Consider the following 14,582-nt stretch of genomic DNA (forward strand, 5'->3'; position numbering starts at 1 on the left):
GCCCCTTCGTGTGGCTTGAATGGCTCAAGTGATCACTTGGTGGTAGATAATGCGGGGAAGTCCTGCAGGATGGCTGGCACCACAACGCTTTGCTTTCTGTTTGCTGCCTGCTGGGGCTGCAGGCTCAGCCCCACTCTGGTCTCAGCTGTCAAGGGGGCACGTGGCCGTGGGGTGGCCTGAGGCCCATGGAGAGGTTAGAAGGAGCTCTCAGCCAGACCCGCCTGCCACAAGGACTGCACCTGTCACTCCAGAGGCTGAAGTTCTATGACCTATACTAAAAAGAAGGTCAGACTTCCCTTGTTTATTCTTATAACCTACTCTCTATGAGCTGAACGCCAGGGGAGAGCCAGCAAGCTGCCTGGTGTAGAAGAGTTTGGGGGCTGGGGAAAGCACCTGGTCTTTCAGCTTGCGTTGCACTGAACAGTGGACAGACAGACTTGGCGGTGTCACCCATCAGCACCCTGCCATATACTGGAGCTAATGCTTTTGTATCTAGGTTGTGTTAAAAATTAAACGTTTGTGAATGACGGCATCACAATCTCCATGCTAAGAGAAGAGATGCACAATCCAGCCGGTGAGAAAGGTGTCCCTGCCACCATTTTCCTGAATTTAAACACTTCCATAGGCAGAAAATGGCACGTGTATGTAGCAACAAGGAGTTTCAATCCTTAAGCTTTATTTGCAAATAAGGTTGTACCTTGTTTTTGTTTTTGCAGAGCACAGCTGGTGGATATGTCAACGGTGATGGTGAAGCAAGGACAGTGGTTGAACTGGATGACCACTGTGCTTCTATGATGTAATTTTTTCAGATCAAGAATCTGGCTGTCACGTTCATATTTTTATTTAAATAAAATACACATTTCCTGGGGTCTGGAAGAAATACTTAACTGTCTAATGTGTGTTTTCCAGCTTAAGTCAATTGAGGAAGATGCTAGCACACAAAGGCAGAGACAGAGGCTTCCGATGAATACTTGTCTTGTGTGACTATGTGAAGCATTCAAGTGCCAAAAAGGTACAGGGTAGTCTCAAATTGCATGCATCCATTATAAAGAGTAAGGTGTTGGGGAGAAAGAAAATTACACTTGGTAGCATTCAGATGATACATGTAGTGAAATAATGTATATGTAATGAAGTGTTGGGATGTTAGATGAGATTAGAAAAAAACAAACTAGTGTATTTTCATAATAATGCAAAGGACTAGAAATAATCACAGTAAGATATAAACATGGATCTCAAAGAAATGGAGTGGTGGAATAGCAATAGTAAAATCTTAAATCATGACGCAGAATAACATGACACACAAAAATATATTGCTGGTCAAGGAACAAAGAAATGACACTGTGTAATGTTGAGATACTAATGTATACTGAAGTGGTGGCAGACTTTAACAGGAAAAAAACTGGGTAGGTTGAAATTCTCTTTGTAGAAAAAACTAAAACAGATTCCATCGTATCATGTTGGGTTTCTGCTAAAAACTTTGACTCTCATTTGGTTAGGTGCGTCTTGAGCACCTAATATTATTAGATAAATTCAATAAAGTTGTTAGTCATGATGACTGGATTTCATTTTTCAGTATAGGCTGGAAAATTATGTTAATGACAGTGGACACAGTTGTTGCTAGTGAAAGTTAACAAACTTCTTCATCAAAGAGTCTCTGATCTGAGAAAAACGGTATATTCTACTAAACAAGCTTTTAAAAAGCAATTGGGATACGATAGGAAAGCTGGATATAGTAACTGAATTTATTCAGTTGAAATAATATACCATAAGAAACAGACAAGTATTAAAGGTCCTGTCTTGAAAAGGGTGCATTTTGAGAAATGTAGGAATTTATTCAGAGATAAGAAAAAGCGTCTTTGTCATCCGTTAATGACATTTCTGACAAAATAAGTTTTAAAACGTTTTCAAGAGGATGAACTGGAATATTGTACTACAAAATTAGAAAAAAAAAATGTACTGGAAAATTTAGGTACTTGTGAAAAATTGAATGATAGAAAGTCTGCATGACTGAAACCCACAGGCACATACTAAAGAGAGCTGAGGGAAACTCTGGGAATGTGTCTCTGGGGAAAATGAGAAATTTCTGAGGGAGTCCCAGGACAGGCTTCGTGCAGACGAGGCACGCAGGCACGTGTAGAGTCAGCAGCAGTGGCCACTGCTGCAGTAATGTTTGTCCCAGGTCTTCCGACAACAGATGGTTCCTGTCATTTCATGGCACGTGGAAAAAAAAGGTTGGAATGCAAAATCATGTATTGAGACACCAACAGCAAAACACTCCTATAGACTTAGAACTCATTTGTAGAAATGAAGGACCTAGACATATGAGACAAACACAGGATGACTGGGACTTGCTGACATGTAATATGGGCCAAGAAAAAGACAGAGGCAAGCAAGTGAAGTGACTGTGAGTCTTGAGGAGATGCTGAAGGTGGCTATATAGGGGAATTTTCTCAAGTAAATTAGCTCACTTAAAAGACAGAACTCATCAGCTGTGTTCAAAATCAGGTGTACTAAGACTACAGTTTTAATAACTTGTTACCTTGTTTAAACACAATAAAAAAGAGAACCGTTTGTGCTTTTTGTATGCTCTTTCATTGCTGAGATTTTTTAAAATTCTAATTATGTGAAAACAAATTAATTTTCTTTCTAGGTTTCTTTTGAGATGGAAGATAAGCAAAGAACACATACTTTTTTGCAATTAAAAAAATCTCATGTTGGATGAAGACGTTGGAGTACATTTTTTTATCAGATACAGCCCCCAAAACCGTAGGCATAGAGGAACCTCTTTAAATTGAAGAGGCATCACAGACAGACATTTTCAAATTGAAATCTTTCTGGGTAAAATATAAGCGTGGTTTTAACGTATGCCTCTAGGTGGTGCTAACGTTATTCCAGTAGTCAAAATCAAGTTTTAAGAAACATTTCACATACGAGTGAAAGAATTTTGCTCACAGCTTTTGAGTGCGGGGAGGCACATCTATTCAAAAGACCACATATTGATGACTTGCGACTAAGAAGACTTCACACACTTAATTTCTGGTAAACAAATCATCCATAAATCTATGTTCAAATAACATTTAAAGGTCTTGTTCGAACCCACAGAAGCTAATCATTTCAGAAATGGAGTTAAAACCCGTCTTTAAGCAAATATTGAATCAAAGAATTGTGGCATGTTGGATATTAGTTTACTCTGTGTTTGGAGAACCATTTTACACAAGCACTAATCTAATGTCTGAGCTTATGTTTATACCGTATTACACCGTGCATTTTTTATTTTACCTATATGTAGCACATAGTAATTCTCATGTTGTAGGATCTGTAGCACTGGAGGCACAGCTCAGTCTACCAGCAGTTCTCAGGGTCTTTGGGAAAGCAAGCACTTATAAGCCTTTAACTGAGAATTTTGGTGAGAAAGCAAAGCAAAACTTTCCACTGGAAGATATTGTGCATAGTCTGCACAAAATGGAAGGAGCTGACATTATTTTATGTTTATTCATCCAGCCATGTTTCCTTTGGACTGTAGTGTAAAATTTCTACGTAATTCAGGATACTTTTTCTTTGTCCTGCCTCATTCACACATGCTTCACTTGGCAGCCTAGGTTGCTTGGTATTCTGATGCTCACTGATAGCTTTTGGATACCAAAAAGTGGGATCTGGCTTTTGAGTCATTGTTGCTGACTGACAATTTTCTTTTTAGCATCACAATTTCCAGTTGAGGCAAAGTCCAGAGGCAGGCTGTCCTGTAGCTGACCTCGATGCTTGACTAAATTAAAAGGAAATCTGTTTGAAGTGGTGGCTGAGCGGTAAGGATGGGCCTTAAACTCGCCATGTTCTAGCACCCAGGAGTTACTTTGTCCTCAGCACTCTGACAGGTTGAATGCAGTGCAGACAGGCTGTGAACTCACTCCCTGGCATGCAATCCTGGGCGCTGTGCTGTGCTACATCTGTTTTGGGTCACAGTGAGCACCGAATGACCTCATGGATACTCCTGGGACTTGGGAGTATAGTGGTGTCAGGGGAAATTTGGGTTTCACTGTGGTCAATGTAGTAAAACTCCACAAATTTTTCCAAACTGCATCAGAAAGATCTGTTTAATAAGGGGTAGCCAGCTCTGCTGACCTACAAATTGCACATGGACGCCTTTGTATGACTGAAACCCACAGGCACGTACTAAAGAGAGCTGAAGGAAACTCTGGGAATGTGTCTCTGGGCAAAATGGGAAATTTCTGAGGGAGCGTGGGGTGCGTGCAGACAAGGCACACAGGCACGCGTAGGGTCAGCAGCAGCAGCCACTGCTGCAGTAATGTTTGTCCCAGGTCTTCCAACAACAGATGATTCTTGTCGTTTTTTGAATACTGAACAGACAACAAAGGAAGATTATTATAACCAGAACAACAAACATTTCATTTCACTTTGGTGGGGTTCAGTTACTTAATTTTTTCTCTTTCTTTGCTCTTCTTGGCTGTTTTCTAAAGTACATTGTCTTAGGGCATCTCATCTGAAATCCACCACACATTTGTCATCCCTTAGGAATCTCTTTTGGATTAGGTGTTATGCACGGTTGGAACAACAATGGGACTTGAGGACAGACACTGCCTTGCAGGGTTGTTCCTTTAATGTATAAGGCAACACAGACATGTGCAATCAGCATGAGTCTTAGTGTGGTGAGCTAACCACATAGGTAATACAAATTACTCACTGCTTATGGGTAATTAACCTGCTAATTATTTACAAAGCATTTTGCTCTCCGGTGGTTTCGTAAGTTGACAGGAACCACCCAAGCTGAAAGAAACCTTTAAAAATTCTTTTTACCATTGCCTCACTTCATGTCAAATCACATCATATCTCAGAGCAACGTTTTTGTATATACAATGAGGTAATAGTGAAAAAAGAAACTCCTTCCTTCCATGTAAATGCCAGCTGTCATTTCAAGTAACTAGAGATACCCGTCTGTGTGAGGAATAAAGGAGTACAAAGAGTGTGCCTTTGAAGACCATATATCTGTTCCTGATTCAAGTTTTAGTATTCAGATAAGCTCTAGATAACCTCTGAAACTTAGAATCTGATTCTACAGTTTTATGCCCTCAACAATTCTTTTTAAACAATAAGAATTTCTTTGTGCTTGTGTTTTATCTAGTCATTTTTTGTTCAAAATATTTTACCAAGGGTAACCTCTATGCCTTGTTACAGTGCACTCTTGGTACATATGAGTACAAAAAATGTTGGACCTGAATCTTCTACAGTAATGATCAAGAAAAGTACAGAGCTACACCCGGTATTGCAAGCTATGCCATGTTCCTGGTGCTAGGATCCTTAAGGCTGTTTGGGCAGCTGTGTCTTGTTTTCTTAGGACTTCACGCTATGGTGGAGACAGCAGCTTACAGTGGTACTGGGCTTGCTTGGACTTCCATTTTTCTCCTTCACCCTGAGAGGAGCTAGGTTTTCCTCCATCATAACAAACCCCCTTCTTCTCTCTACTGGGATATAAACACTCACAAAGGCCCCACGGTAGCTTTTTTATGATAGAGGACACCCTAACCCAGACAAACTTTTCCCTTACTTTCCAAGAATTACCACCTTTTGTCCCTGCACTGTATATGTAGAACTTTCTCGAGTCCTGTTCTAGCATTTTAGTAGAAAGGAGGAGGAGCACTGACAGCTGGGAAGAGGAATGAGAGAATACAGACTGTTTCCAATCATCAAGACTCCTCTTCCTCAAGTTGTATGGTATACACCTATGCCATACCTGATGGACTTTTAATGACTGGAAATGCGTAGTCTCCCCTTGCAATGTATTTCGGTGTTTCACTTTGTTATATATCTATATATTTTTTTTCCTTTTGCTTAGCATATTACCTGAATCTTCTTTGTCATGTAGACCCTTTGCTGCTTCTTATGTACACTAAGAACATCCATAAGCTCATGGTTGTACTCACCATGGACATTCCTCTCTCCTCTCCTCTCCTCTCCTCTCCTCTCCTCTCCTCTCCTCTCCTCTCCTCTCCTCTCCTCTCCTCTCCTCTCCTCTCCTCTCCTCTCCTCTCCTCTCCTCGTCTCCTCTCTCTCATTACTTCATGAAATGTTTTATCTTAAGATCTTTTTTTTTAATGGGATATGCTTAGCAGTAAAAGCAAAACCCATAAAATGAATCTCTGATAAGCTTATTATTTTTTTTTAATTATTTTTTTAAATTTATTTATTTTTTTTTTCCCCCAGAGGATAAATAGGTACATAAAGAAGGAAAGATGACTTGGGAGATTTTAGGCTGGGATTCTCCAAAGAATCTAAGGGAACTGGAACCTACTGACACTCAATATGGGCTGTTCTGAAAGCCGCACCTTTAGGCTCATGAAATAGATGGCATAATTATCTCAAACATGCCACTGCTTGAAAAATAGCTGTACTTCAAAAAACACCATTCTGTCCCTTAAATTCCAGATTGTGAGTATCTTTGAAGATTTCTAGACACTGAAATAGTATGTGCACTATTACTAAGTCATTGGGATAACGCAAAAGTTCCTTTCCAAAGTGGTGAAAGGAGGATGAGGCAAAAGCCTTCTATGATTTGCTAGTTCGCACTTGACCATTTGTCCATCATTCATCTGTTGCCTTTAAATGACTATTGTTCTGATGGGCAGGAGTCATACCATAATGCACTTGGGCAATCGTGAGATACAGTGAATTACCAGTCATGGGAAGAAAAAGCATCTTTCAAGACTCTATGCTCATTATGTTCTCTGTGGCAGCATCGAAAGTACCAAAATTACCCAAGGTATCCTGAATTTGTTAGATGTGTGTTCTTGTCTTATGCTGTTTTGATATATGAGGAAAGTGATGGGGATCATATTAAATGTGATTTTGTTACAGTCATACTGATTTAGTGGCAATGCCTTTTATAAAAACATGCTGATCAATGTAATTGACATTTTGTTGTTTAAATTGCCTTCCTTTATCTTAGGTTTTGAATTGCTGTTCAGTTAGTGATTGTGATGAAAATTTCAGAGTTATCATCTCTCTTTCTTAGTGTCAAAAGAATTTCCATATATGAAATTGAACTGAATTTTAACTTTCATTTTGATCCTGTCATTCAATTATTGTTTCGTTTTCAGTGTGCTCTGTGAACTATGCATTCCGGTGAGGAAAGGATTTTGGGCTGCTGTTTCATGGATAAACACTAAAAGGGCTAAGAAGGTTACTCATTTTTACCTTTCCCTACTGGTTTTCAGCATTAAGAATGCAGAGATTCATATTAGAAAAGTTAAGGTAGACATGAATGAGAGTGTCTAGATATGAAAGTACCAGAAAAAATAATGGGGAAGGGGGAGTCGGGGGGAGGAAGGGATAAAAGAATGGCATGTGTAAACAACAGAGCACATTTACTTCCACCTTCTCAAGACATCCGACAAGGAAAATGAAGGACAGGCTAAGATAAAGGACAAGCTACATGCGGAAATGGAGTCTAAAGAATAACGAGGAAATCAGCAGTGTTACAACTTACAGAGGTGTTACAGGATGGAAAAGGCAAAATATCACTATTCCTGTCAAGTCCCAATGGGCACAAAAGGCACATCAGAAGAACAGCACGTGGTTGCCAGTCTGTCCTGGTTTCAGCTGGGATAGAGTTAATTTTCTTCATAGTAGCTGGTATAGTGCTGTATTTTGGTTTTAGAATTAGAATAACGTTGATAACACATAGATGTTTTAGCTGTTGCTAAGTAGTAACCAGGGACTTTTCAGCTTCTCAGCCATGCCAGGTGCAAAAGAAGATGGAAGGAGACAGCTGACTCAAACTGGCCAAAGGGATACTCCATACCATATGATGTCATACTCACTATATATTTTGGGGTAAGAAGAAGCAAGGAGGTGATGTTCAGAGTGATGGTGTTTGTCTTCCCAAGTAACCATTACATGTGACAGAGCCTGGCTTCCCTGGAGATGGCTGAACACCCACCTGCCCATGGGCAGTAGTGGCTGAATCCCTTGTTTTGCTTTACTTGTGTGTGTGGCTTTTGCCTTACCTATTAAACTGTCTTTATCTCAACCCATGAGTTTTCTTACTTTTACTCTTCTGATTCTCTCCCCCATCCCACCAGAGGGGAGTAAGTAAGCAGCTACATGGGGCTTAGTCGCTGGCTGGGGCTAAACCACGACACAGGGTAAGACAAGTGATGTGATGAATAGCCAGTGTCCCATTTCCTCCCTGTCACTGAAGTGGCCTTGCCCAGGCTACTTGGACATGAGCATGTGGGTGTGAGAGAATCTGTGTGAATGAATGAATGTGAATGAAATCAGTTTTGTTTCAGTTACCATTGCTTATTATACAGTTTCACACTGAGCTTTGTACAACCAGAATATTGCAAAAAACCCATTTAATTTGTGGCTGTGCTCAGATCTGTAGATATCCCAGAGATATAAATGAAGGGCAGAAACTAGTATGCAGTTATTTGTACCTGAATTTTTCCATCATATGATGTGACCTTTGTAAACACTAGTGTGAACACCTCAGCTGCTTTCTGAATTAGACATAAATTATCTCAGAATATCACACTACCTATAGGATCATGTGGAGAGTGGCAGTGCAAAATTCAAGTTAGGCTCTGGAGGTCTAGAAGATCCTGAGTCTTTTTAACGCATGTTTGGTAGAGGCTTGCCTGCATGCATGCATAATCCAATTTCACTTCATTTCTTTGCTTGTATCCTTTGCTTATATTTATGCTACAAGGATCATCAACGACATTGTAGACTTCACCATTTAGTATGTCATAAACTGAAGATGGAAGTTCGACAGCAATTTATTTCCTCTGTAAGTAAGTCTACCAAAGACTCCTCAAGGAAACAAGGAATCAACCCAGGTGATAGCTAACAGGCGTATACCTGGGACAAGTCTGTAGTGCAGTCTGCTCTAGCAATGCTTTGCATTGTGTTGCTAAAGGACAGTGAAAGTTTCCAGAAAATAAAGGTGATTATTTTATCACCTAAGTCATGCTTAAGTAAATCAGTGTATCAGAAAATTCATTTTTATATAAACTACTTTGAGAACTTATTTGAAGAAGTCGTTGATAGTAGCAGTTTGCATCTGCCAGGTGTACCAGGTTTTATTTTCTTGAGTTGCCGGAAGATGAGAAAAAAGTCACAGCAATGGTCTCACCATCTTGTCCATTTTCAGAGATGGAAAACTTTTTGCGTTTTGCTGAGGCTGAAATATTCTTGAACACATTTGACAATGAGGCTTAAAACTCAGTATGGAGATAAATACCAAGCATAACCACATTACAGTGCAGTTGTTGACTTCTCTGTTGAATGAATAACAACTAAAATTTCCCTTTATTTTGTTTTGAAAAATTATATTACCTTCAGAGCAGGCACACTATTTTCATGATTTATGACCCCTGTAGTGTGTAATGGTGATTCCTATCAGAGTTCCCACAGTTATGTACAGGAACACTGTACATAAGGCTAGGGGTAGCTCATAGAGAGTAGGTTATAAGAATAAACAAGGGATTTACGGTCTGACCTTCTTTTTAGTATAGGTCATAGAACTTCAGTCTGTATTTCTTGCATCAAGACCATTACTTATGATGGAGTAAAAATATTGGATGATCTGGGAGTTAATATTTGTAGAATGGGAGGAAATTAATCTCATAGAACTGTAGATATTTGCAGTACACACATCTACACCTGCCTTAGTCACTCTCCCTTTGTGGAGAATGGAAGCAAATAAACACTTCTAGAGTGCAAGTCATCAAATTTATTTCAGACAAAAGACTTTTGGATAAAATGAGTCATTTCCGAAGTGAATGAAGTATAGGGAGAAGGCACACTGCCTGATATTAACTCAGCCTTGAGGTCAGTTGACCACAGCATAATCTATGTGCCAGTCATCTTCTCTCACATAGGAGATTTTGCTATCCAAAGTGCCTAGTGACATTTTAGATGCCTTCTGGCATCTCTGGAGGCTTGGCCTCTTTGGAATAAGTCCTACAGGATGCTGTCCTAGACAGGCAGCTAAGGCCAAGTGGAATACATTAGAGCATCTAAAATGACAGTGGAGAATAAACTAATCCTTTCCTGTTTATTTGATTTTATTCCACTTTTGAAAGTTTTACTATGTCTGCCCTCAGTTTCTCTTCTAATTTTGTCCATCTTCCCTAGCTGAGGGTGTTTCCTAGCTCTCATTGTTCTTGCTCTGCTTCACACTTGTCTGGTTGGTCTGCATCTTCCTTGATTTATGGTCAAGAGCTGTACTTTATACCAAAGCTCTTGCTGATGTTGGACAGAAGGATCCCTTTATAAATCTTGCAATCTGTAACCCTAATTAGAAGTCTAGTGTGTTCTTCACCTTTTTTTTTTTTTTTTAATTTATTATGGCAACAGCATGGTGTTCTTAACTCGTGTTTAGCTTGTAATTCTTTATAACCTTCCAGTCAGTTTCAGCAGAATTGCAACTTAGTCAGCAGTTTCCTATTCCTGTATCCAAGAATTTTTTTGGGGGGGTTTTCATGCCTGAACAACATTTTACTGTTCCCGAACAAGATAATTTTTATTTTGTTCTCTAACATAGTTGCAATCCCTGCTGTCTTTGTGCTGCTGCTATTTGTATGAAGTGTAGTCTGTATTTTATCATTCAGGTGGTTAATTTAAATATTGAACATATTACATCCAGGCAAGACCCTCACAGGACTTTAGTCGCTGCATCTTTCCTGTCTTTCAGTGCCACACCAGAAAATACTCTGTAGGTATGGTTATCTACCAATTCTCTTCCAACCTTTGGACATTTCATCTAGAACATGTTTGGTAGGAAAAAGTAGGAAACAAAGGCTTTGCTGAAGTCATCTCCTTTTTAAAGATAGGCACTGTTTTTATTTGCTAGGCCTCTGATGCCTCCTCCTTCCTCCAGGAGTTCTCAGGAATAACTGCTGACATACTGCAGCAGCCTGCTCTGCTGGCATCTTAGAAGCAACTCTGTAAGGCCAAGCAGATTTGAAAACATCTAACTTATACGAACATCATTTCAAAGCATCCCTCTTCCCTGCCCCTTCCTCTCCCTCCCCCTCCCCTTCTCTTCTCCCCCCCCTCTTCCCCCCACCCCCTTTTTTCTTCCTCTTTCTTATTCTGGCAATTGCAAGCTTTGCCTTTCTCATCTTATCTACCAGATCTTATTGATCTGTGGTGCCTTTGATCTGATGGAGACTTCATTGGGGGTCATTCTTGAGCAGTATTGCTAGCCTTGACATTTTCTGCTTACAATTTTGAATAAGTAATATTACCTTTAGGTTCTTCTGTTTTCTGACATTTCCTTTTTTTCTGTTACTTATTTATAAGCTTTTGAGTAAGGAGAGTCCCTTCCCTTCCCTTCCCTTCCCTTCCCTTCCCTTCCCTTCCCTTCCCTTCCCTTCCCTTCCCTTCCCTTCCCTTCCCTTCCCTTCCCTTCCCTTCCCTTCCCTTCCCTTCCCTTCCCTTCCCTTCCCTTCCCTTCCCTTCCCTTCCCTTCCCTTCCCTTCCCTTCCCTTCCCTTCCCTTCCCTTCCCTTCCCTTCCCTTCCCTTCCCTTCCCTTCCCTTCCCTTCCCTTCCCTTCCCTTCCCTTCCCTTCCCTTCCCTTCCCTTTCCCCTTCCCCTTCCCCTTCCCCTTCCCCTTCCCCTTCCCTGACACCTGTGACCTGCACTGCTCTAACTGACAGCAGAAGTAACTCCATAGACAAAAAGTTATGATTACTTTGCTCAGGGAGAAAAAGAGTGAGAGGGGATGTTTGTGTTGCCTATAAATACTACAGTTCGGTAAATATTAAGAAGGCAAAAAAATGTGTAAGATGAGTGTCCAAGTTTGTGGAAGAGCACAGACAGACTCATCCTGTAATGGAGAAGGCGGCCTCCCACCGTCAGAGCCTGATGCTCCGGAATAACCGGCTAGGACAAGTAAGACAGACCAAAACCCACACTACTTCAGACTGTATTTCTGAAAAGAATAATATGTCAGGGCATGGTAGCAGATGTTTGGACCCCAGGCTTCCTTTCCCAGCTTTGTTTTTTATTGGCTTAAAAAAGTGAAAGGATCATCCCATGTCTCTCTTTGCATAAAATGGAGTTTTTGCATTCATTAAATATAAATGGCTGTCTAGATAACTCCTTTCCAATGCAAGTTTCTTTTGTTTCAGGTTTTCAGCCTTGTCTTTCAGGTTTTCATAAGGAGCAGCTGTTGCCTTTTTGCATAGAACTTGTTTCTGTGCAGAAAGTAAGTTCCTGATCATGCATACTCCTGACCTCTACTTGGTTTTGGTAGGGAATCCCTGAATGGGATTTCATGTAGTGCTTACTAGAAGGGGCTTTTACTTGCTTGGTAAACTGGCCATCACATTTCACAAGTGATTGATTTATCAATAGCCAATACTTTAAGGTAGACTGGCCTAAACTTGGACATTGTAAATAATAAGACTGCTTTTCTATTCATGTTGAGAGGACAATTTCCAGTGGAAACTTGAATCTATTAGAAGCAAGAACAAAGTGAACCTATGTATGTCTTAGAAGGGCTGCAGATCATACATGAAGAGTTCACATTTTGGTTGCTGTTGTCAGAGCTGAAAGAGTGGGAAGAACCTAAAACTCCTGCAGATTCAACCAGTAGTGTCTCAGACCCATTAAAGTTAAATCATGCCATCCATTTGCCAGATACCTAGTAGAGCTACACGGAAGAAATGGCCAGTGTGTTGCTAAATTATAACTATTTATTGCACTACAGGTTGTACAATTTTAAGAATTACATTTGAATTTATCCCAAGTTCAACTTACATCTGGTTAGGGCAAGAGCAAGGAGAGCTTAAAGGCTGATAGATTAGGTTTGATATATTCCAGAACCTTAGACTGACAGCTTCTAGTTTCCCGGGTGAATCTCTATTAAGTTTTGTTTCAGTGTACAGACCTTACTCAGTGGAGACACTCAAAATATAAACAGTGTATGGATATTAAAGTCATTCTGGTCACACTTTTATGGTGCATAGCTTTGCATGCAACCACTGGCTATAATTTACTTCATTTTATAGTTACACAGCCTTTTCATATTCCCATTTGTTTAGCTGCCTGCCTTCTTCCAAGCCAAAGGGGCTGCATTTCAGTGGTGAATATTTTCCCATTTGAAAAAAAAGAAAAAGAAAAAGAAACAAACCCAAAACATTTTGCGATCATTCATGCTGAGAAACATTGTAAATATAAAAGCACTTTCATGACAGCTAGCTGGCTGTGATGAGAAGCTAAACAAAAACACTTGAATACAAAATATTCTCAGTGACATAATTTCCTTTCAGTATTTTTTTGAAAGATTTTACAAGGACAAAACTATTTTTTGTGGTCAATTATATGCTTTTATTTTAAGTCTAACTGGATACAGAATTATGCAACAGAAGTCCTTCTGTCTGATTTTTCCCAGACTTTGGCAGGAATGGGCTTGCTGGTTACAAATTTTCAGTGAGGCAAAAAATCCAGTGAAGTGAAAATGAAATGCTGCACCTATCTACTGAGCACAGCAGATTATCAATAAATAAAATAAAGCAGGCCCCTTTCTGGGGAAAATATGGAAAGCATACTGAGAGTGTGATTGACATTTCTTTGCTCCTGTTTCCTCACTGATTTTAATGGAGTTCAGCAGAGCAGAATGTGCAGTAGGGTGACTCATGGTGCATCACGCTTTCATAAATTAAAATGCTGTAATGTACAGATTTCTTCCAATGGTGCCTACTGTCACCCCAGTCTTGCTTTTTTCCCTGACTCTTGTAATTATCCAGATGAATTTTCATCCTTCCCAAGGTAACAGTAACCCATAATAAATTACATCCCTCAGAAGGATGTGGATTCACAACTTGTTTTTCAGTTGTCCTGGACCTTCCTCAGGGCTGTTGTAAACTGTTCTCCCAAAGTAACCTCCAAGTAACATTTAAATTATAATTAAGAAAAATCAACACAGCTTGATCTCCCCCTGATCTTGATGTTTTGGTCTTTCCAGCATCCTTCTCCTTCATTCACTCTTTCCAAAGGGTTTGCAGCCATCTGGTTCTCATTTCTGTACTCCTCTGCATGATGATCACTCTTACCCTGATTGAAGGTTACCCCTGTTGATGTAGTAGACTTTTATCCCCTGAGTTTCACTACTGTAAGCAGAGAGGTTACACTCCATTTTATATTCCTCAGCCATGGGTAAGTTTGCCCAGTGAGGTGAACAGAGGTCTGAGGACAATGCTCAGTTTGTTTTTTCCTGCTCCCCTTACCTGATAGAGGGTTCGAAGCTGAAGAAGCAGAGTGGAGAACCAACCCACTCCTATCCTGCTCACACCAAGTAAAATACCAAATCTAGCACCTGGGTGATAGAAGGAGGTCTGAAGAAAGCAGGCACACTGTGACTTTGGATCTTTTTGTCTGAGCACTGCTATTTAAGTCATTGCCATTTTAAGAGCCACATGGAATGAAAATCATATACGTGACCATGTTGTGGAGTCATTTTCCAAGACAAGTTATTTTTGGGAGTGTTTGGGAGGGTTAAGAATAACGATGATAATGATAACCTTGATGAACTAAGAAGCAGCTTCATTTTCAGAGA

The 14,582-nt window shown here is 40.1% G+C and overlaps 1 long non-coding RNA gene across 1 annotated transcript; it reads left to right on the forward strand.

The window, feature by feature from the left end:
- Nucleotides 1–147: 147 nt before the first annotated feature.
- Nucleotides 148–882, forward strand: LOC309437382. Its single transcript, XR_014183544.1, has 2 exons — nucleotides 148–285; nucleotides 717–882. It is a non-coding gene; the product is annotated as an uncharacterized lncRNA (long non-coding RNA).
- Nucleotides 883–14,582: the final 13,700 nt, after the last annotated feature.

This window comes from Streptopelia decaocto (genome assembly GCF_964273445.1).
Source record: "Streptopelia decaocto genome assembly, chromosome: 3".
In the NCBI taxonomy this organism is placed as follows: domain Eukaryota; kingdom Metazoa; phylum Chordata; class Aves; order Columbiformes; family Columbidae; genus Streptopelia; species Streptopelia decaocto.